Here is a 25,213-nt window from a genome sequence, read left to right as displayed (position 1 = left end):
TAGAAGAACCCTATATATGGGTCTCAAACCAAACTCAACTAACTAAGGTGGCATACTAACTGAGCCACGAACTAGAGTAGATAAGGATAGCTATCATGTAGCTATTATTCATGGGCGGTGTACCAACCGCGTCTGCAACTGACAAGTCGGTGACATAAATACACAACGATCACCCTGGCGTATCACGAGTGGAGCTCGATATCTCAACACTCCCCCTCGAGCTCAATCCCAATTCCTGCACACCAAGCAGGTCTCTGAACTTGTGCAGCTTCTCTGCGCCCAATGCCTTCGTGAATATGTCAGCTACCTGATCCTCTGTGCTGACATAAACTAAATCAATAAGACCTAGTAAAACTCTCTCTCGCACATAGTGATAATGTACCTCAATGTGCTTTGTTCTAGCATGATAGACTGGGTTATTTGCCAAGTGTATACTACTCATGTTGTCACAATAAATGACAACTGGCCCATCTGTAGACTGATGCATATCATAAAGTAGCTTATGCAACCAAGCTACCTCACATGCAGCCATTGCTGCACCCCTGTACTCAGCCTCTGTGCTCGACAAGGCAACTGTAGGCTGTTTCTTGCTGCTCCAAGTGACTGCAGCACTCCCAAAAGAGAACACATATCCACTGGAAGATCGTCTATCAGAAATACTACCAGCCCAATCAGCATCAATGTATCCATGCAACTGTATCTGAACCCCAGTCTCATAAAATAGTCCATACTGCAATGTGGACTTCACATACCTGAGTATGCGTCTAGCCGCATCCAAATGTGGTTTCCTTGGAGCCTGCATAAACTGACTTACCAATCCAACAGCATAGCTCAAATCTGGCCTGGTAATAGTCATATAAATCAAACTTCCTACTATGCGTCTGTACATAGTAGGGTCTTCTAGAAGCTCACCTGCATCTGTGCTCAGCTTCACATTCTGCTCCAAAGGAACTGAAATAGGCTTACAGCCTGTCATCCCATATTTGGACAGCATGTCCAATCCATACTGCCTCTGCAAGAGCTGTATCCCACTTGGTGATCTAATCACCTCAATGCCCAAGAAATAACGCAGCTCTCCCAAATCCTTCATCTCAAACTTCTGCTTCAATAGCATTTTCACATTAAGGATATCTTCATCACTGTCACCTGTCATAATCAAATCATCAACATAAATGACAAGTAGCATGATACCTTTCTCTGTTTTTCTCACATAAAGTGAGAAATCTACCTTGGAAATCTGAAAGCCAATAGTGACAAGATACTATCCTATCTTGTCAGACCATGCTCTAGGTGCTTGCTTCAAGCCATACAAGGCTTTCTTCAACCTGCAAACAAACTCAGGATGAACAGCATGCACATAACCTGGTGGCTGCTCCATATAGACCTCTTCTTGCAAATCACCATGCAAGAAGGCATTCTTTACATCCATCTGATGTAAAGACTATCCCTTTGATGCAGCCATAGCAATGACTGCGCTTACGGTTGCCATCCTTGCAACCGGACTGAATGTTTCTTCATAGTCAATGCCATATGTTTGTGCATACCCCTTGACTACTAATCTTGCCTTGTATCTGTTCACAGAACCATCTGCATTGTGCTTCACCTTATAAACCCACTTACAGCCAATTGCATTCTTACCTTTAGGCAAAGGTACCAATTCCCATGTAGCATTTGCTTCCAAGGCATCCATCTCTTCATCCATGGCTTTCTCCCATTTTTCTTTTCCCATGGTTTGCTTAAAAGAAGTGGGTTCTGGTTCCTGTATCACCTTGACCATATATGCATAGTGAATGGCTGTAAATCCATCATATTTCAGCCTATCCACAGGATACCTAACTCTGGTAGACCTGCGCAAAGTGGGTTCACTCCCAGGTGCTCTCAAAACATCCCTGGTCTTCCTTACTCCAGGTGTAACAATAGAAGGAATACCCAACTCATAATCAATGCTCTGTTCTGAGCCACTGGATTCACCATCCACATAAGAGTGACCTGCATTCACATCAAACATGGGCTGATCAACCTTCTCTTTTCCTTTTCGTGATACCTGCATACCACTATCTGCATTACTTTGAGAAGATTCTCCTGATCTCAATCTGCCTGTCCATGGCGAAGAATGTGAACCACTCCTAGAGGACACTCCAGGTCCACTAATATTTTGTGACTGCTGCTGTGAATTCTGTGCAGCATTACCATTTTGTGCATCTACATCATCAATCACATTTACTGGTTTATACTAGCTACTAATCTCATCAAAAACAACATCTCTGCTCACTGTAAACTTACGAGTAGAAGGGTTATAGCATCTATACCCTTTTTGCTGCAGAGAGTAACCAATAAAGATGCACTTCTCAGCTTTTGGATCCAACTTGGATCTCAACTCATCTGGCACATGTACAAAGGCAATGCAACCAAAAATTTTCAAATGAGAAATATCTGGTTTCCTACCAGTATACCTCTCCTCTGGAGTCACCCCATGTATTGCTGCAGTGGGAGTCCTGTTCATTATATAGACTGCTGTAGCAACTGCTTCAGCCCAATAAAAATCTAGCAGGTCTTTTTCATTGAGCATGGCACGAGATACCTCTCCAATATGCCTGTTTTTCCTTTCTGCAATTCCATTTTGTTGTGGGGTATGACTGCATGAATATTGCTGCTTTATGCCATGCTCCTGCAGGAACCTTGCAAACTCATTTGAGAGGTACTCTCCCCCTCCATCTGACCTTAGGCATTTTATTTGCAGGCCTGTTTCTTTTTCAACCATAGCTTTAAGAGTTTTGAAATGCCCAAAAACTTCACTTTTCTTTTTCATAAAATACACCCAAACTTTTCTGCTATAGTCATCAATAAAACTGACAAAATAATGACAGCCTCCAAGAGATGCAGCTTTAGTAGTCCACACATCAGAGTGGATTAATTCCAATGGCTTCTTACTCTCTTGAACATGTCTAGGAAATGGTTTCCTTGCCTGTTTTCCAAACTGACAGGCTTCACATACCTTATGCATTTCTGCAACCTTGAATTTAGGCAATCCTGCAACAATGTTTTGGGCCTGCATTGATTTAAGTCGCTGTACATTAACATGACCAATGCGTTTATGCCAGATATCAATATCTGCAACTACACCGGTCCCATGTGCAAACATTGCTGCACTCAATTCAGGCATGTCTGCATCCAATGTAAACATTCTGCCCTTCTTCTTTCCTTTTGATATCAAGCGACCTTTATTTTTCATATCCTCAACAAAGCATCCATGAGGATTAAATCTGACCTGCAAGCCCTGCTCAACCATTTGACCAACAGTAACCAGATTCTTGGTGATATTCGGGACATGAAATACATCAGACATGTATTTCTTTTTCCCATCCTGCATAGACAAGGGAATTTTTCCAATCTGCACAATAGGATGTGCAGTATCATCACCAGTCTCCACAAATCCTGGTTTTTCCATTTTCCTTGCATCCTCCATCCATTCTGCATGACCTGTCATGTGGTTTGATGCACCTGAGTCAACATACCATACATCATTGCTTTCTTCTGCACTTGTCACAGAATTGTTCATGTGTTGTACCATGAACAAATGCTCATTTCTGTCATCACCCTGTCTACTAGAATATGTATAATTTCCTTGTTGCAGTTTTCCATTCATGATGTCATTCTGCTTTTTATAGCAGTCTTTAGCCATATGACCCATTTTACCACAGTAGTAGCATTCAACATTACTGTTTGCATTTTGACCTCTTGGCCATCCACCACGACCTCTTTGGCTCCCCCTGCCTCTAGAGTTACCACGTGCTCCTCCATAGGACTGGTTTTCTTGAGTTTGCTGCATATTCTGATTTCTACCGTGGCCTCCAAATCGGCCTCCTCTACCTCTGCCTCTACCTCTTCCAGCATTTGAGTAGAAGACAGCTTCTTTTGAAGTTCCTCCTGAAGAAGATGCACCACCATTTCCCTGCTCCTCAGAAATTAGAAGAGCAATCAACTCCTCAAAATCAAGAAATCTTTCACGGACAGAAATGGATGTTCGAAACTGTGCATAATCCTTTCCTAGACCATTCAAGGTCACAGAAACTAAATCATCATCTTCCACTAGCGACCTAATGGAAGCAAGTGCATCTGCAATCTTCTTCACCTTCATGTGGTAGTCATTGATGCTCATATTTTCTCTTTGCACATTATGCAACTCTTGCTTGAGCTGCATTTTCCTGGCTTGAGTATTTGTACTATACATTTTTGACAAAGTATCCCATGCCTCCTTTGGCGTACTTGCATCCTGAATATGCATAATCATAGAGTCTGAAATACTGATAGACAGCCAGTACATAACTTTCCTGGCTCTCTCATGCCATGCTTTAAATGCCTGCATTTGCTGTTGATTGGGAACATCAGGAAGAACTGGTTCTTCTTCATTTCCTGCAACAAATTCCCAATATCCTTTTCCCATAAGGAAATTCGTCATTCTAAACTTCCATGCTTGGAAGTTGTTCTTGTCAAGCTTTTCAGTGACAATCTGTGAGAGAGAATCAGATGCCATTACAGAATACTGCAAAAAATTCTGTCACTGCAAAAAACACAGCTTCACCCTCACAAGGGCAAATCTGCAAAACTGGCGAAAGTGGTATTTGACCACACAGTCACTTCCTAGTGACGATTTTGCATCAACAGGCAACAGGGATGATTCTGTAACTCCCAATGTCTCTGCACACAAGCATACGATGCAATCTCTGTGGTAACTTTTCACCGACCTGTAGAACAGTGGTCGCACAGCATAAAACAATGCCTTTTCCTGAGTGCGTGCAGAAAACTTCCGCCTTCAAAACAGGCCCCGAAATGGCCTCAAATCAAAAAAACAGGGTCGCCCTCTTGTTTCAACGCGAAGGGCGTCTCAGCCTGAGACAATGCACTCTTGCAATTTTCGGCTGTACTACCTGCAGAGATCTGCTCCCAAAACAGAAAATGAAAGCAACACTGCTCCTCTTACCAGACCACCGCGAGCTTGGCTTGCTTTCTTGAGCTCCTTACCACGAACAAGGCTCTGATACCATGTCAAGATTGTGGGAGAGAAGGAAGGAGTCTCACTTGTAGCTTTCTTGCTTGCACAATGGGGGAATACACACAAGGGTGGAGGCTGAAAAACAGTTTTCCTCTTCTTAGTTTGTGTAAGCCAAAAGAACTCTCATACAAAGAAATAGAAGAACCCTATATATGGGTCTCAAACCAAACTCAACTAACTAAGGTGGCATACTAACTGAGCCATGAACTAGAGTAGATAAGGATAGCTATCATGTAGCTATTATTCATGGGCGGTGTACCAACCGCGTCTGCAACTGACAAGTCGGTGACATAAATACACAACGATCACCCTGGCGCATCACGAGTGGAGCTCGATATCTCAACACACCTTTGTTGCGACGTCTATCCCTTCTCCATCAAACTCGGGTGCCTTAATTTTCTTGAGAAGGAATTTCTTCTCTTGCATGTCAGCATACGTGGGTGCAGAAGGTGTCTGACAATCAAGTCATACCACTTAGGTTGTTCTATTTAGGATATGTCTACGAACCATACATAAATCAATCATGTATCATTACGAAGTTTTGCTCTGATACCAATTGTAACATGCCCCTATCGATTGTCTAAGCATGTTTTTAGCGGTCCATTGAGAGACAAGTCTAGGCGATGCTGCCCGGCACTCCCATGGAATGTCATGAGGTTTGTTGCCAAGGGTTTCTCGAGTCCGCCTCGCAACAGAACATTCACGGCCGAACCCACTAGGATTGACCTGAAACTTGGGTTCCTAGGGGTCAAGGTCCCCTGACAACATTCTAGCATCAGGTTTTGGACATCCTACTTTACGCAGAGATACCCAATCCGACGTAGATCCATGTTGCACTTGGTTCAAAGAGAATGGAAAATGAGAGGGATGCACCACTCAACCTCTCTGCCCCCTGTAGAGCATAGTCCCATTCCATTCCCCTAAAACAGCATGAATCAAGTTCTAACCTAACATTGTCTAAAGGTCGAACAACGGTAAAACCTTGTGAGAAGCCTCCCAGTTCTCTTAGACCACCATGCCATAGGATGGACCCATCAGGAGTTTCGCCCACCCACTTCCCTTGATAGCTTTAGTTTTCTAATTAGGTCCTATCACATTTATGGTGACATCTAAAATCAGCTTCCTTAGTTAAGCTTTTTAGGGAATAGGGTTTGTTCGCATAATTTATGGCATAGACATGAATACAGAGCAAGCAATCCTTTTGAACAAGCACGTTCCTTAACTTATCTTCAAGTTAATCTTTGTCTCTTGCCCATACAAGAGAAATTAACACAATATTAGTGAGTTTGGGAATCTCCCAATTCCCATTTTTTGAATACTAAAAAGGTGGCACCTGGATACCATGCGCATAACTTTCTCAAAACCATATGATGTGACCTATCATTGGAAAGCACTTGAAAAATGGAATCTATTGAGCTATAGAGCATTGGATTTGGAGTTATAGTGTTCAAGTTATGACAAATCCAAAGATTCGACCATGTGTCCCAAACTTACGGGAAATTCCCATATTTCCCAATGTGGTATTAATTATATATTCCCTTCTGTCCAATAGAAGTACTCTGTCCAAATCACATGGCACCATAATTTCCATCCATTATCTAGAATAGGATCTTCCAATGCCCTAGACATTGGGCTCACGGCAGTCTACAACTCCGTTTTGGACTAGGCAAGGGGTGTCCAGAGCTCCACTGACCCCAAGCAACCTAGGAGTGAGACACAACTTCCGTGGTTGGCCTCGACCTTCGCCCCTGAATCGAGTAGTGTCCTCTCGGGTTGAAAAGCAACGTAAGCTTGGAGATGATCCACCTGCGCAAAATATCCTTCCTTAATTAATACAATTAGGAATCAAGCACAATCAAGGCAATCGGTCTAATATCATCTTCCAGGAAAAACATTTATTTTATTCCCCATGGAAACTTGTCATCACACTGACCCTTGCCATGCATTTACCATCAAACACATCCAACAATTAGTTTAATTAAAAAACATTTAGGACATTGTTTGATCAATCAACAAAACAATGGTATCATTTTCCAAACATTGCACTAATAGTCTGATAACCTTCCATCGCATATTTTCTCTCCCCCTTGGGATCAAAGAGCGATTTTTCTTAACACCCTTCCTTTGGGTAGGGCATATGTTAAGGTTTCAGACGTTGTACAAGGCATAAGTCCTATCATTTCAATGCGAGATAATCATTCTAGCAAGAGCCTTTATGCCTCTTCTCTAAGTGACATTTACCTTTAACCTTTCCCTACTATGCAGTGTTTTAACTTGCCGTTGTCTTCCTTTCTCCTAAGGTAAGAAATCGTGTATCTTGATGTAAGTTTCACATAATCTCCCCCCATGCATGTACCGTCCATGTGCATCTATAAACCTTAAACAATATTGTTCTAGGTAAAGATTAATCGAAAACTTATCAATGCTTAATACTTTTGGATCTTATATGCTACTTATGCTACATATGGACTTGTTGCATGGCAACTAGGTGCAACTAAATTCCCTTGATACATGTGCTTCGCAAACTCCATCTTTCGAATGTTGTGATGAATTTATCCTTTTCAATAATCCCTTCATGTGCAGCTTAGTATTGGTCTAATGCATCATGAATCAAAGAGAGCATTCATTAATTTGGAAATACATTACTTACAATTGGTATCCTGGTTGGGTTGGTAGTGGTGCCCTCGCTCGAGGCTTCTTTGCTTGTTGTGGGGTTGCCATTTGCGTGTGATATTTTCTGCTTGGGGGCCATTCTCAGTCTTTGTCTCCCTTGGACATGAGTCGTACAGAACTTCCACACCTTGTGCTTGATTAGTGGGGTCAATTGGGGGGGAGAATTAGGCTTGTGGGGGGGAGGATAATCTCATGGAAAAAGGTATAGTTATTTGTGGGAAAAGGGGAAAAAGGTCTGTGTGGCCACCCTCTTAGGGGGGGAAAGGGAGGAGACCCTTCTGGGGGGTCTCTCTTTCTCTTTCTCTCCATCTCTATCACACACACACACACACTCTCTCTCTCTCTCTTCTCTCTCTCTCTCTCTCTCAAGGGGGGAAGAAGTGGTATCGCCCATTCACTTAAGGGGGGGGTATAGGGGGAGAGGTGGTATTATTGGGGAGGAAACAGATAGTGGGCGGGGGGTGGGAGGTGGCCTCGAGCCTCCATTTGGGGGACTGCCTCTCTCTGCATGGGGCGACGGGGAAGGTGGTAGGCCCGTGGCCTCCATTCATCATGGACATTGCCTTCTTCTCCTGCTTCGTCATCATCATCCTCGTCCACGTCGATAGCTACTTCTTCTTGTTCAAATGGCAAGCTCAACATGTGCGAACATTGATGATGGACCACCTGGCTAGATGAGTCTGCACGTCTACAGTCATTGGTGGTCATTATGATACTCACATGGCCACTAACTTATCACTTATTATATTTAGTTTGTTATACCTATCTACAGCTGGCAAAGATATAGCGCCAGTCGATTAGTCTAGTCGGTTATGCACTGTTTGACTTAGAAGGCCACTTTCCTTTATGTTGTATCTTATCTATACTTTGTGTACCTTGTATAGTGTATGGAAAAAGAAGAAGAAACTAGCAAGAAAACGTTTTGGCCTCCATCTCTCTTCTTGTGTTCTTGAGTGAGCTTCCTCTTGTGTATACAGTGTATGTTTGGTGCAGCAACTCAAGCAAATCCCCCCATCACACGATTCTTGACACTTCTCCCTCCTTGATGTCATCATCACCCCCTGCCATGTCGTCTTCTTCCTCTCCCTATCGACATCATCACCATGCCTTCTCCCTCTTCGTGTCGATGATGATAGAGGGGGGGAAAAGGGTAAGAATTTGCATTAATTAAAATTATGGGGAAGGGGTTTCCTATGTAGAGGGGAACGTTATAGTCTGAAATCATACTGAGAAGAAAGGGCACAAGAAAACTAAACTTTGAGGAACCTTTTCCTTCCAACCAATCAAGGGCAATATCACCAAATTCTTTGGAGAAAATGGGGGTGGAGATAGTCCTCTACGACACCGTTTGTGCTATAAGAAGGATTCTAGCTCATACTTGTGTGCAATTCAAGGATGGTTGGGAGCTTGATAGAAAAAATACAAAAAACCAATCAAAAACATGACACATGGAATGCCTACACCTTCATTTTGGGACATCGTGGAATGGTCCAACTCAAGAGGAGATGCTAGCAAACAACATGGAATGTGGTGCCAATTCATGTGGTTTTGTAATGTTGAGTGTAGACCATGTGGACTATGCATGAAACATTTGTTCTTCCATTTCATATGCACCGCCCAAAGTTCCATAAGGATGGCCAATGGCACAAGGCATAAATTTGGAGAGTGGTGGGTTTGTTTAACAAAAGGTGACACAATAAGTGGATGCTAATGAGGGCTCATGTAGATATCAAAGAGATATTTTGTAGGCTATAAGGGCAAATAGACTTGACATTAGCTCTAGATGCAACTATGAAGGGCCACATAGTGGTGAAGCCCTTGAAGCATGAGCTTTTCAAACTAGAGACACCTAACTCAAGTGTCTTGTAGGAGTGTTATGATGTGTACATTGCAAAGAATCCAACATGTAATTGTTGGGATTTCATGGACCATGTCACTAAAGGAAAATCATATTCGGCATGCAAGCACATATACTATGTGTACCTCCGAGTGTTTGGAATGGATGCAAATATAAACATGTTTATACACCAATCCATACTCATTAAAGAAAACTTGCACCTTGTATTTGGAAGCAGAAGAACTTTTCCAGCACTACCTATACTATGACTAGCAATGCAACACCAACACTACCTCTTAGCACAATTGTATTTTATTTTGTCAAGAAAATACTGTCATACAATTCACTTGATTAGCTTATGTCAAAATTTTGACAAGCTTTTGGTGACCTTCTCTCTCTTAGTTCATCAAGAAATAGCACTATTACCAGGAGTTAATGCAATATAAATGTACATTTGGATTACTTGTATGAATTGTCTTGTATCAAATTCATTAGGGAAAGGGTGGGAAGGAAGAGAGGGGGAAAAGCTATCAATCCATTGCAATTAAAGTTCTAATAATACAGAGTGGCCACGCAAACGTTCACGTTATGAGAGAGAGAGAGAGAGAGAGAGAGAGAGAGAGAGAGAGAGAGAGAGAGAGAGAGAGAGAGAGTCTGAGATGGAGAGGCATATGTATTTGTGATTTAGGAGAAGTGTTTGTTACAACACATGTCATAATAACTAAGTGTATACATACATACATACATACATACATACATACATACGTACGTACGTATGTATGTATACATACATACATACATACATACATACATATAGATGTTTACACAATATAAAGGGAGAGAATGTAGAGAGAGAGGGAGAAATTACATGTATAGAGAGAAATTGTGAGAGAGAGTAAAAAATGGAGCAATTTGAGAGAGAGAGAGACAGATAAGAGATAGAGACAAAGAGAGAGAGGTGTGTGGACCATGATGTACCATTTTTGGATTATCTCATGAATGTATTAACACTGCATGCTAGGGACAAAGAATCATTTACATGAGATAGAGTGCTATTTGAGTGGGTGTTGTAGAAAGAGAAAAAGAGAATATGCAATAGAGAGAGAAACTAAGAATAAGATATGAGAGAGAGAGAGAGAGAGAAAGAGAGATAGATAGAGTGAAGGTAGTGGTGGCAATAGTGGTAGTGGTGATAGTGGTGGTGGAGGTGGTGGTAGCGATGGCAGTGGCAGTGGCAGTGGGAGTGGTGGTGGTGGTGGTGGTGGTGGTAAAAATGTCTAGGGTTGGAATAAGTGGACTATGTGGAACAAGAAATAGAGGTTACCCAAAAAAGCTTGCTTCTCGCTGTCCCCCTCCCTCCATAGACCCTTCTACTGAAAGCTCTTAACAATCCTATCATATGTTTTGAAAACACCCAAATGACCATTAGTGGGGCAAGAATGCATCTCTTCCATGATCTTCTATTTGAAGGGAGAAGTGTGGGGGATGACAATCTTGCCATGGAACCAAATAATGCCATATTTGATCTAATATTTTGATTTTTCATCCATTACATCATGTAATTTCTAAAATATATGAATAAAGTCCTCATCCAACTAATAGTCTTCCTAAAGCTCCTCAATTCAATCACTATGCAACTTTTACAGTTGGTATCAGAGCCAACCAACGTATAGAAAAATTAGGATAGATTGGAAAGAGTGAAGTGATGTTTTCACTAAAAAATATTTTTCATTTTACTCACTTGTGGATTGTTGCCCCTTCCAAACTTATGAGGCATGGAGCAGGTTCCTCGCATTTCATATCATGTTCAGGACGGCTATGAGCTCTTCAAGTTATCGCAAACAATCCGACATGATGGGGATCTTGGATTGGCTCCACAACCCCTTCGGAAAGCCGTTGGACTTGGAGCGCAGGATGCTGCTACATAGATGCCAACCGACTCATCTATCTTCAAAATAATCTGAAGAGGCTAAAGTGGTTGGAGGACTTGAAGATCATCAATTTATTCATCTTCCATGAGGCCTGTGTGAACTCGATCCTACACATTGGACACCGGCAAGTAGAACAAAATTGCTATATCTATGAGGAGGTGGTCAAAGTCTTGCGAGCAGATAGAATTAGAGTAATGGGGCAAAATGAACGTCATGGCTATCAAAAATAGAGATTTCCTAAACTTCCCATGACTTATCGCTTCCTGAGAATCCATTCCCCCAATCCATATTACTATTTTGTCCTTCCAGCTGAATCGAATAGGGAATTATTAACCTGGCGCTGATGTATCACTTGAAAAGAAAATCATCACAATCAATCTCTATCTATTTCTAAGTAATTGTACTTGAGGCTTATGCTTCTTTATGGATAAATAAGAATTTTATGTTCATTTGATTTGTTGCACAGTAGCAATGGAAAATAATATGCGCCATTGATTTAAGTTGTGTAGGGATGTGTAAATGCAATCCTAGCATGGAATGTTTAAATTGGTAACCAGATACAACCCCAAGTGCAGAACTAGAATCGTGATTTTGCACTAAGCCGCCTGGCAGAGGCACAAGAGAAGAATTTTCTTCTCAAACAAATTAAACCCCCGGAATTTGACAAAATAGAGAAGACTGTTGAAGCCGATCCCAAAATATGGATTCAATCCATGGAGGATTATTTCAATGCGGTAGGAACAACACCTATGAACCAAGCCATGATTGCCAAGCTCAAGCTCACCGGTGAAGCTAGGCTATGGTGGAAGCAATGGTGTAAAGACCATGCAGTCACGGAAAGCACAACAACTTGGGATAAGCTAAAGGAAGTAGTGCAGGGAAGGTATATGCCACTTGCATACAGAACTCAGAATATGAATTAGTTCTTCAAGTTGAAATAGTTGGACCTGTCTCTAAAGGTGTACGACTCAAAAATTTTCTCCTTGCTAAAATACGCCCTAACAATGAGTATCCCCCAACAAGTCTCAAAGTTCTGTGATGGGTTGAACCCACCAATGAACACTCTGTGGGAATCAATGCATCCTTCAGATTTGCAAGATGCATTGATAAGAGTAGGATCGATTGCCCAAGAAGTCCAGACCTTGGTCTTACAAAGACCAGAATCCAAGGATGTTGAAAGCTCAAATTAAAAGGGTGCAAGGACACAGTCAAGGTCAACAGAAGAAGTCAAGAGCAAATGCAATCAGTGACTTTTCCCCACTCAAAGAAGTGATCAAAGCCTCATTGTTTTCACTACAATGGACCTGGGCACTGTGTAGACAGTACTGTAGACGATACATAACACTTGTAAGCTTTTCGATCTTGTGCATAACCAAGGAACACACTCTTGACAGCTTTAGGATCTAATTTCTTCCTCTTTTCATCAAGAACATGCACATATGCAATGCTTGCCAAATACCTTCAAGTGTGAAATGTCAAGCTTATGACATACAACCTCTCATATGGAGTTATATCATGAATCCCTGTTGTAGGGGTTCTATTTAGCACAGAGACAGCAGTCACTACTACTTCAGCCCAATAACCATTTTGCAAACTCTTCTCATTCAGCATGGCTCTTGTCGATTCCATTAGTACCCTATTTTTCCTTTCTGCAACACCATTTTGCTACGGTGTATAACTGAAAGTTAACTGTCTTCTAATCCCATGTTTAGCAAGGTACATGTCAAAGTAATTAGAGACATATTCTCCACCTCCATCTAATCTAAGACATGAAATTTTACAACAACTCATTTTCAGCATGCTTCTTGAAGTCCTTGAATGCATCAAACACATCATCGTTATGTTTCAATATGTAAAGTCAAGTATACTTGCTGAAATCATCAATGAAGGATACATAGTAATGAGCACCACCAAATGAAGCATTATGAGACGGACCCCATACATCTAAATGTACCCCATACTGCAAGGGTCGTGAGCTATTCCGTACATGTCTCATAAATGGAAACCGTGCTTGCTTTCCAAATTGACATGCATCACATGTCCAAAGTCATGATACTTGAATTTAGGCAGTCCAAGCACAATCTCCTTCTGTTGCATAGATTTTAGCTTTTGTACATTCACATGGCCAATCCGCTTATGCCATATCTCAACATCCAGTATAGCACCATCATCATGTGCAAACATGGCTACTTTCAATTCTGGAATTGACGCATCAAGAGTAAACATTTTGCCATCTCTTCGGCCTCTAGCAATCAATTTGCAGCCATTACCATATTCTTCAACAAAGCATCCATCTCTATTAAATCTCGCCTGCAGATTCTGTTCTGCCAACTGACAAAAGATTCTTGGTTATTGTAGGTACATGTAATACATCATGCAGGCTCTTTTTCTTGCCATTAGGCATCAACAACAGAACAATTTCTGTGTGCTAAATGTCATGTCGGGTATCATCCCCGGTACACACATAACCATGTGAACCTACAACCATCTCATCAAACCATTCTCCATGAGGTGTCATATAATTTGAAGCCCCTGAATCAATGTACCATCTCTCATCTCTATTCTGCCTAGATGCATTCTTAGACACATGTTGCATGGTAAACAACCTGTCAACCTGCTCATCATAAGCACCACTAGAAGATGCATAGTGTCCATGCTATTTGTCCTTTGCCTTGATATCTCCCTGCTTCTTGTAACAATCCTTTGCAATGTGTCCATATCTGCCACATTAATGACAATCCTTCTCTCTGTTTGACTGATCATTTGACTGCCATGAACTAGATCTACCACCTCTACCATGGGGTGATTTCCCCTGCCTCTAAAGCCACCAGATCCACGTTGGCCCTATGTATTTGTGCCATTCCAGGCATTCTGTTGATGATGTCCATAAGTGTTTCGAGTGTCTCCTCGACCTCGAAAAGAGCCACCGCCTCTGCCGCCTCTGCCATGCTGGCTAGAGTAAAGAACAATGTCTCTGCTTTGAGACGTACTAGAACCTGTATTCAGCCCAAGCTTAACTTCCTCATGCAGCAGCAAAGCAATCAGCTCATCCCAATCAGGGGATTCAGCTCTCACAGAAATAGACGTATCAAATGCTTTTTACTCTTTGCCAAGTCCATTCAATGTCACTGCAATCATATCATCCTCAGAAACTGAAGATCCAATGGTGGCAAGCTGATCCGCTATGTTCTTGATCTATGTAGTGTAGGCCTGAATGCTTCCACCATTCCTAGACATGTTATTGAACTGTTGCTTTACTTGAATCTTTCTTGCATGTGTTACATTTCCATAATTCTTCATGAATATGTCCCATGCATCCTTTGGAGAACTACATCCAATAATCTATATAACCATAGGATCTGATATACATAATAAAAACCAATGTAATACCCTGCATGCTCTCTCAGTCCATAGCTTATGAGCCCTTTTCTGATCATTTGTTGGATTCCTTTCATGCATTTCAAGTTCAGCCTGTACATAAGTCCCAATAGCCTCAGCCAACCAAAAAATTCTTTATACAAAACTTCCATAAAGCAAAATTTTTTTTGTCTAGCTTTTCTCCCACAATTTGAGTGATATTGTCAGTGCCTTGAGCATTTTCCATAGTTGCAGCTTAGGTATTCAATGATGTATACAACCTGTAAGTATCTAACTCCTTTTCCTACAATTCAGGACCAGTTTCCTGCTATTCAGGACAGTTTCCAACAATTCATGATAGTTTTCCTGACCACCTACTTGCTATAAACTGTATTCCAACAATGAAAAAACATAGTCAACTGAGCATAAACCAAGCTCAAATCAGCTCAAAACATTCTATGGTAGTGGCAAAACATCCCAGCAACAAACTATATACATACAAGTATCAATGTTTGTACAGTGCATGCAAGTAGTAGTACCAAATACAACTAGCCCACTACTATAACCAGTAGTATTTTCTCTATTAAAATAAGAGTATTCATACCTCAAAACAGCCCCAAAACATCTCATTCAGTTGCCATTCTATGCAGGAGTCGATGCATGTCCAATCGGTCAGAATATATTGCATGTATGTCAAGTGAAGATGATAGGTATCCTTCCTGCAAACAATAACCAGTCAATACCCTGGTATAACCAGCAACAAAACAGTCCAAACTTTGGACCTTCAACACTCACAATATCCCAAAAAGCATCTATAGCTCAAGTGGTGTTATCCAAGCATTTGTCAATAGCAAATAAGCATCACAAATACTTCAACCGTGTAGGTATATTGTTTCCAAATTTAGGACAACAACCAATTCACTATTTCCAGCCTGCAAATAAGCTCCAAAACTGAGCATTTAACACTCCAATATCATGCTCTAATGCATGATAATAAGGGCATATACATTGTTAGGAGGAAAGCCACCAGTGCCCTGGAATCACTTGTAGTTTATTGTAGTAAACAGCCAGTCTACACAGGCTTGTGCTAAATATCTCAAAATCTGTGAGAAATTTGAAAAAACTTTTTTTTGCAAAGTTGTAGACCACCTTAAAATGGTCAAGAATGAAGGGGCATTTCTCCAAAAACCATTTCTATAGCAAGATATAGCTTCTATAAAAAAACGGGCTGCAAAGGCATAGTCTCCTTTGATGACATTTTCTTCAAATTTGATGTCTAGATGTCAAATGGCAACTGCCAAGCCTTCAAGCTTCAAGCATTCAAGCTCCGATACCATGTTGGAAGAGAGGGAGAGAGACAAAGTGGAGCGGAAGATGAGCCTCAACTCATTGTTGTTCTTCTTCCATTATTCTTCCATCATTCAAATCGAAACAGACTTACACACATAGGTATGACTAACCAAGACTAGCTGTGGTTAAGTCACTGACTACACCAACTTATTGAATGTGACACACATGTACAACTGTATCCAACTAATATCAGTCACACACATAAAGATAGACTGACTGAAGAGTAATGGAAGCTTGATATGCTAACAATAATAATGTGTGAACTACATTGATCAACATGCCTAGTCCTAAACTGGTTGGCATTAAGGCCTCCCTACTAGAAGAAGAAAACAAGGTAAAATGCAATGAAGAACCAAGCACCTCTAAAGATAAACAAATGTTATATGTAGGTACCAGGTACAAAGGCAAGAAAGATCAACTGGTATGTGACTTCTACAAAAGGATCAAGCACACTAAGAAATTCTATCATGCCAGGAAGAGGTCCCAAAAGGCCTATCTAATTGCTATTAAAGAAGAAGAAGACCATGGAGAAGAAGAAGAAGAAGAAGAAGAAGAAGAAGAAGAACATTAGGAGAAGGACAAACCTTATTAGTCCTTCCATTTTGATAGACTTTTTTAGCCTTGTATTGTATAGCCCTAATACTTCCAACATAAGCTTGTAAACTCCTCATGTAACCTTGTACTATAGTCTCTGTACACTTTGTGAGGCCCTTGTTACAACATTTGGATGTCCACCATGTCTTTGGTACCCACACTTAGCCTTTTCTGCGATAGCCTCTTATGTTTACCATGTTTGTGGTGTGCCCACACTTTTCAGGTGGTTGCTCAAAACTAAAGCCTGTACACACTTTGTACTTCTCTAGTTGTGAGGAGGGGTGTTCAGATTTGCAATCACATCCATGCTACCTCTTTGTATGAAGTAGATGGGCAGAGGATATGCACGCTACTTGAATCCCATAGACATAGAGGGGAAGACTGCCACCTACCCTATTCTATATAACATCGTACTTGGATGTCATTTTCATATATGATGAATGCAATGTCATTGTCCTTTTGTTCTTCAACTTAGTGTAGTTGATTTGCTTGTGTTTGTACTTCTAATCTTCTATCATGTCCAAGTACTCATGAGTCTAGTGTTGCTCTATGAGCCACCATAGCTGCCATGCTCTAGATTTGTGTTTTCCATATCTTTGAGATGAGCTATAAATCTTTGTGACAAAAAACAATCAAAGAATTGTGCAATTAGATATTTGTGTCAGTCCATATGGTGTCCTCAATGCACAAAAATGGCCATATCTTTTAGACTGTAGCTCCTATTGGAGATTTTTCTGAGCATGATTCCAAGTACATCTTGAGCATACTGAGCATGATTCCAAGTACATTTAAGTAACCATTTGCTCTGTCCTCACTATATAAGGAAGCCTCAATGTCATGCATCTTGCATTGACTACATACATATCAAGTGCCGTACCTGGGTGACTTGAGCATTGAGAGTGTGTTAAATTAAGGGGTACTTTATCGAGAATGGGTGATCATGGAGTGTACCTACACCTTCATATAAGTATCAAGCTCTGTATTACCAAAAGATAGGAAAAGTTCTCCCCCAAGTCTAGTTGTGTACCCCTTCATGGTTTTAAGTGGTAAGGAAGGGTCACCTCTCTTTTGGCTTGCCACCTCGCATGGCATTGACATTTTTTCTTGGCCGAAGTATACATGGTAGATATTTTTAATTATGCAATCAACATGAGATGCATTGGAAAATAGACATTGGACCTTTTCATGAGATGCGAGGGTTGAACAAGAGCTTAATAAGTTAGGCTTACCTTGGCAGTCCAGTGACTCACTGGCTGCCACTTACCCTCATACAATGGCTTATTATCCACTTGGGATCAATTCAACACACACATGACTGGGTAAGTGTTAGAGTCAAAAATAATCAATGAAGAACAGTTAATATGCTACATTGGAAAGCAAATGGGAAGCAACTAGCTACTAATTCCATGTGGGTAGCATGCATTCAATGAAAGACTCTTCAATGTGGAAAATATGCATCCTTAATCTCTTTAACAAAAGGACTAAGCTTAGTTAGTGGATTAAAATGAGAGATTAAGATTGAATTAATATACCTCTTCAGTGTTTGAAGTAGATGGATGAAGCATGATCCCACAACTATTCAAGTTCTCCATTAAGTCAACCCAAGTAAGCCAAGCACTCGAATGAGTACAATCTTCAAGAGCTCGATGCTTCCTTTGATGGTGGGGGCTCCCATGATGTATCTTGAGCTTCCTCTTCAAGAATTGAAAGCTTAAAGTGGAGCTTTCACAGTTTCCCATAAGATTTCTTTGCATGTTGAGCTCCATGTCTTCAATCCGGGTGAATGAGACCAAGAGTGCCTGAAGGGGCTCCTAGGAGCTAAGATTAAAGAGGTTTGGACTTATCTGAGAGCTTAGGTTGTGGTTCAATGGCTGCCCAAAATAGTTCATTGCTACACACCAAGGTTTTCAACTTGTTGCAACTCAAATGCTAGAGGAAGGAGGTCAAGATCTTGATCAAGAGTCTCAATCAATTTCTAGAAGACTAGGATAGCCATAGCAGAGGTTGGTCACAACTGAGGCAAGAGGGGAGGAGGGATAGCAATGTGATTTAAACCAAAAATTGCAGTGGTTGTCCTAGAGACCACACATCAGCTAGGGTGCTCAAATCATTGCTCAATGGCAAGATTATAATGCTTAGAATCCATCTATGTCTATCTTGCATATCTTGGAGGAGTGGGGTGAAGATCTTGGGGGTTCTTGGGCTTGGCAGCCATGGGACCTTACAAGGGAAGAAAGAGAAAATAGCTGGAGTAAAAAGTAACTAAGGTTTTTCCCTCCTATAACTCCTGAGCCTCCAATTTTATCCTAGAATGCCTAAAAGCTACATAGAGAAGAGTGGTGACTTGCTAATTTAACCATGTTACCTCTAGATATATCGAAGGCTCTAGCCATAGCTTCTACCTGCTTTAAGAAAGCTGTCACTAACTATAGTCTTGCTTGTTATACCTATACGTGTTGGCTAAGTAACTAGGGTTTCATATTTGAAAAAGAAAACTAGATAGAGGAAGAGAAAAGGGGAAATGGAGCAAAGCATGAAGCTCTAATACCACTTGTAATGTATGAGGCTAAGAGGAGAGATAAGAATGAGTATAAGAGAGAGAAAGAGAAAGGCTAGAAGAGGAGAGGGAAAGATAAAGAAAGGGGGAGAAGGAGGAAGGAAGCCATGGAAGCTCAAGGAGAAGGTGAAAAGCTAGTTCTTGATTATGTCTAGATGCCCTAAATTAGGTCTCTTACACCTTATATACCCCAATCACATTGGATTGGGGTATCTACCCCCTAGTTTCCATGTATCCCACTTGTAACAATGCCATGAACCTAAAACCATAAACCAAAAAGAGTCACCTCAAAGCATTTAGGGCCCATTTATAGAACATGGAGGCCAAAGATCGCATGGTGTTGACCCTTGAAAATGAATAAAAACCAAATATGGAGGTTCACCACTAAGCAATAGAGATTGCTCGCTAACACTTACACGCCATAAATTGCTCAGTGAGACCATCAAAGACTACTGAAAGTAGTTCACTTTTTTAGGGGAGAGTGACTGCCCAAGCCACTTTTAACCAAGTTGTCAAGCCAACTCCTAGGAGTTGTTGCACCGAATAGGTGATATTGATAAATAATTTCTATGATTTATCCTAGCCTTCCTCAATACTTACGGCATTCGTTCGTAGTAGTCCAACTAATCTAATATCCATAACTCAATAAACTTGCACATTCTAGCACTTCGTCTCTATCTCTGTACTATACACTAAAATACTAAATCTAGGATTTTTATCCCTTAAGGAATAAATTTCAGAGCATAGACCCAATAGTTTTATCTAATTCTTTTTATTATCAAATCAACTAACATTCTTTAAACCCATAAACTCTAATTTTCTTTTTTAAAAATTTCCCTTGTCCAATATTGGTATAATTCAATACCTCGTCAACACTTTTAATTTGCATAAAGTTAGACACACCATCTTTTATATTCATAATGTTCAAACTAATAACATCAAATAAAATTTTTTTCCTCTAACCTTAAGAACATTTCATAAATCTCCAAAACTATACTCTCAGGTTTTCTACAGAAGATCCTAATTTTTGTTAAATTAAAAATATGATTTTTATTAAAAAATACTATAATTTTCATCCAAAAAACTATTTTTGATTTTTAAGACATACTAAACATCTTCTAAAAATCCTAGAAAAAATTTAAAATAATTTTAGCAATATATAATTAATTAAAAAATATTATATCTCATAATTCTTTAACAATTTTTTTTAAAAAAATTTATATATACTCTTTTTAAGCCACTTCAAAGCATTTTTCACTATTTTTTATTTTTAAAATATGAAATTAGACATACATAAATTCTAGCAACTATCTAGAGTTCAAAATGAGGTTCAAAGACATTTTATAAAAATTATAAACCAAAGAAATATTTATGCAGAATCACTTATTTCTATCAAACGAGTTAAGGCACTTATGTAATGTATGAGAATCGTAATTGCGTCTTTGGGAGTCGTGTCCTTTGCATTCTAGCCAAGGGGAGTCTATTCAGTCATTCCAAATAGTGAACCTGTCTCACGACGGTCTAAACCCAGCTCACGTTCCCTATTGGTGGGTGAACAATCCAACACTTGGCGAATTCTGCTTCGCAATGATAGGAAGAGCCGACATCGAAGGATCAAAAAGCAACGTCGCTATGAACGCTTGGCTGCCACAAGCCAGTTATCCCTGTGGTAACTTTTCTGACACCTCTATGGCTAGTTTTAGTAGTCATAAAGTCGGTATCTAGAATAGTCTCAAGTTCAAGGATTTCAGTTTCTTCTTCTAACAAAGGAGGCACCTCTAATATGAAGCTTAGATGGCAATCTAGATAGATGGTAAAGCGAAGAGCTCAAGGCTAGTTGAAAAAACTTTGATTACGTGAAAGATAGATTGATGATGGATTGGGAGGTCATCATTTTTTTCTTCCTTAAGTTTTCATTTTCGAATTGCATCGTTGCCATGGGAATAGCCACTTATAACTCTCTTAAGACTTAAACTTGATTAATTTCAAGTTAAAGAGCTTAGCCTCCATAGTTTCATATTAACGACTAAGAGGGGGAAGGAGAGTAATTCAATATCTCCATCATTTGTCCATAGAATCAGGAGTGAACTAGAGCGATTGGAAGGCAACAGACAATCCTCCTACCCTATCACTTCAGAAGAAGGGGATACATTGAAGCTCCAAATTTGAGATTGGAGGAGAAGGCATGGTGATCTTCATGGGAGAGGCATTGGCTTCAATTCTCTCCTCTTGCTCTCTCCAACTACAATTTCCTTGTTTCCTTGTCCATTTTCTGATTTTGGTATGGCTCAAAAGCCTCTTCCCCTCTTCAATGATGGTGTTCAATATGGCGCCCTCTTCTTCATCATGTTCTCTCTCTCTCTCTCTCTCTCTCTCTCTCTCTCTCTCTCTCTCTCTCTCTCTCTCTCTCTCTCTCTCTCTCTCTCTCTCTCTCTCTCTCTCTCTCTCTCTCTCTCTCTCTCTCTCTCTCTCTCTCTCTCTCTCGATTTTTCATGCCCAGCAAAATATGAAAAGTCCCCCCCAAGATAGAGCTAATTACCCATGCTTATCAAATTATCATTCGTTGTAGTAAAAATATATCTCTCCCTCTTCGTGGTGCCCCCTTCTTTTTCCATGACTCCTCCTTCTTCAACAAACTCCCTCCTTCTCTCTTCTCCAATTTCCTCTCTATTGCCTTCCTTCTCCCTTCTCCAATTGCGTCCTCCAACCATTCATAGCTTCTTTTCATCTCCCTCTTTCCATCTTCTCCAATTAGCATGATGGCGCTATCTCTTCAACTTCGCGACCTCTCCTATCCCATATAACATCTTCCAACGGCCTCTCTTTCCTCTAATTTCCAAATTTTCTTTTAATTCATTTCCTTCCCTTCCAACTCCTTAATGATAGTTGCACTATTATCCCTACCAATCATGTTTCTTATATGTCATTTTTTTCTACAATCTCCATGTTTACTTCAAACATATAACAAATGATGCCCGCAAACTTAGGTCAAGACTTCAGTGAGCTGCCAAAGTGAGTATCATACTAATATCCCCAGGTCATGGTTTTAGTGACCCTTTGATTCCTTGAGAGCCTCTTGGTCAACCTCTTCCACATGCTTGTAAAACAAGTTCCACTCATACTGACATCGTTCCCTGACACCTTCCCATGGAGCCTTTCCATTGATTGATTCTCACTGGGAACCCAAAGATCGGAGAAGCTTGTGGACTATCCATTGAGTATCCACAACTCCCACTTTCTCATACGCAGGCTTCACACACCTCCCTAAGGCAAAGTCAAGACCCCATCCATGAATCAAATCATTCTAGATTAGATGCCAAACACATTTCCATGCATTTATAGGAACCATTATCTCGACAAACCCCCTACATGGAGGCTTATTTGGATCTTTGCATCGGCCAGAGCTTTCTGTAGTCACTTTATGAATTGTTTATTTTTTTTTAAGCGCATTGTCATTCTGCAGGTCACCTTATAACTTGGCTCTAAAGCAGGTTGAGATATCTCAAGGCCATACTTTTTAACAAGTTCTATATACATTTCAGCATCAAAGTTGTCGATACCAAGGTCTTCAACCCATATAAAAATATACTCATACGGGGCCACGACATCAAGATAATGTAGAAACCGTTTTGCAAACCACCATTTTGACTATTTTCTTGCATACTAAATTTCTTGGGCACTTAAGTCCTCTATTTGAGAGTTGGTAACAATGTGCCAATTGTGTAAAATTTTGCTAAAGAAATTTCAATAGTAGCATTGGTTCTAGGTTTTCTCCCCCACTTAATTGCGAAGTGTCCTCACAAGCACAGCTACAAGAACTGCAAAACCGCACATAGAAAACTAGTAGACACTAAAAAGATAGGAAAATATTTACTGGTGTCATATGAAACAAATAATTCAGTTAAGTTATGTAAAAACTTATGCATAATAACATTCCCTTACTCACTCTCCCCACTTAAGTGCATAACATAGCTTGATCTAGTGCATAGAGTATACCAATTAGGAAGCTTTTTAGAGCCGCTAAACAACAATAATCCCTCTAGGCAAGAAAATGCCACACTACTATCCTATTAGGAATATTGCTTCCAAAATAGCCTCACTGATGAGGTCCATACCTAAGAAAGAACCCAAACAAAGCAAGCTAACATTACGACACCAAATAGGACTCCTATGGTTTAGTTGCTAACCCTCCATGTTCTACTAGAACAACCAGACAATGGCCCCTAACTTCCAACTATTCAGAGTTTTGTTTATTGGTTTTTTTTTTAAATAGTAGTGGCTTTCCTTCAATGCCAAAAGAGTATATGCATTGATTCTCCTTCCCAAAAGGTCCCACCCCAAAGAGATGCAAGGCATCGGACACAGGGCACCCGTCAAGGAAATCCCTACAGCCTCTACCAAGACCTCAAAAGCAATGGTTATCTTCTTTTGACGATTTTTCTATTCTTTTTTTAACCCTACAGTCTCAGGGCGTTTTTGTTTTTGTTTTTTTGTTTTCTTGCTTTCTTCTTCTTCTTCTTCTTCTTCTTCTTCTTCTTCTTCTTCTTCTTCTTCTTCTTCTTCTTCTTCTGCTTTCTTTTCTTTCTTTCTTTTTTTCTTTCTTGGCTTCTGAAGAATAAATAGATAGACTCTTTCGAACTTTTATTTGGAGAGGAATTAAAGTGTTTTTTTTATAATAAAGGATCAACTAGAAGGCTAAGAATACATCATTTAATTGAACGATCAAACATTTTAGCTCAACAACTTCGCTCGAGGAATCTAATCTAGCACATAATACTAGTCACTCTAGACGGCGGGCAAATGATAAGCAAAGATATGTATCGGCTAAGGGTCTCTCGTCCACCCTACTCCTAGTCAAAATTTCGTGGAGAGAACCTTGTTATTCATCTATCCCCACATATCGCTAAAAAAGTGGCAAAAGATACAGAAAAACTCTATTAGATTCCCAATATCAAACTTCCATACAATGAACTTCACGAGGTCATGCACACACATCACCCCCTTTCAATCACTCTCCCTGGTGCTAAAGCCCCATCCCATGTGGGTGGACTCTCATATAGACTGAATTGATTATATATATCTTTCGGTGTATTTATGTTTTAAAAATTGAGGTTTGTGTTTTGTCTATAGGTATTTAGGTTTGGAAAACTCTAAATGATTTCAATCAAGTTATAGTTTGTATCCCAACCATGCGTGCAACTAACTACCTAACCATGTGAAGACTAACTAAACTAAGTGCGCTAAAACCTAAAATGTAAAGGTATCAATAAACCAAAAGTGGTTTTTTTTTAAGGATTATTTGTTTTGTGTGTTTTTTTAAAATATGTAGAATAAAGTAAAAACCTCAAAATACTCTAAGAAAACAAAAGATCTAAACTAAAATCTTTAAACTCCCTAAGATCTTCTACTGCAAACAATAACCCTAATCCAAAATCATCCACACTATCTAAGTCAAGCCTGTCAACTAAACCATGCTCATAAATAGCCTCCAATGTAGACACATCAGAGGTCATAGACCGGCTATCAGGTGCATCGCTAATAACCTCCATCACATCATGGAGCGGAGCTATAGCTGCATCATCATAATAGGGCATAGGTGCCACTAGTAAACATCCTAAAGAATAGCTCTCAGTCGCATCCATATACCAATAGATATAATCCCAACAAGGATAATTCACTTGATCATCGAGATATGATAAAGTAAAACGATCAATAGTAGCTTGATATCGAGAAAATTCTTGATGCTCTCTCCCCACCCTGGATTGAGCAACACTACGCTCATGTGAGAATACACTATAGCATACTGCATGGCAGTGGTACCATAGCGTCGAAAATATGTGCAACACTGCCAACACAGAAGC

The 25,213-nt window shown here is 40.2% G+C and overlaps 1 pseudogene; it reads right to left on the bottom strand.

Annotated features, from left to right (window-relative positions):
• Window positions 1-22,398: 22,398 nt before the first annotated feature.
• On the bottom strand, window positions 22,399-24,946 carry LOC148032725 (uncharacterized; annotated as a pseudogene).
• Window positions 24,947-25,213: the final 267 nt, after the last annotated feature.

The sequence above is a fragment of the Lygodium microphyllum genome, chromosome 8, assembly GCF_053477565.2.
Source record: "Lygodium microphyllum isolate KBCC chromosome 8, Lygodium_microphyllum_v1.1.10, whole genome shotgun sequence".
Lineage (NCBI taxonomy): Eukaryota > Viridiplantae > Streptophyta > Polypodiopsida > Schizaeales > Lygodiaceae > Lygodium > Lygodium microphyllum.
This window is presented reverse-complemented; position numbering and strand designations above follow the sequence as displayed.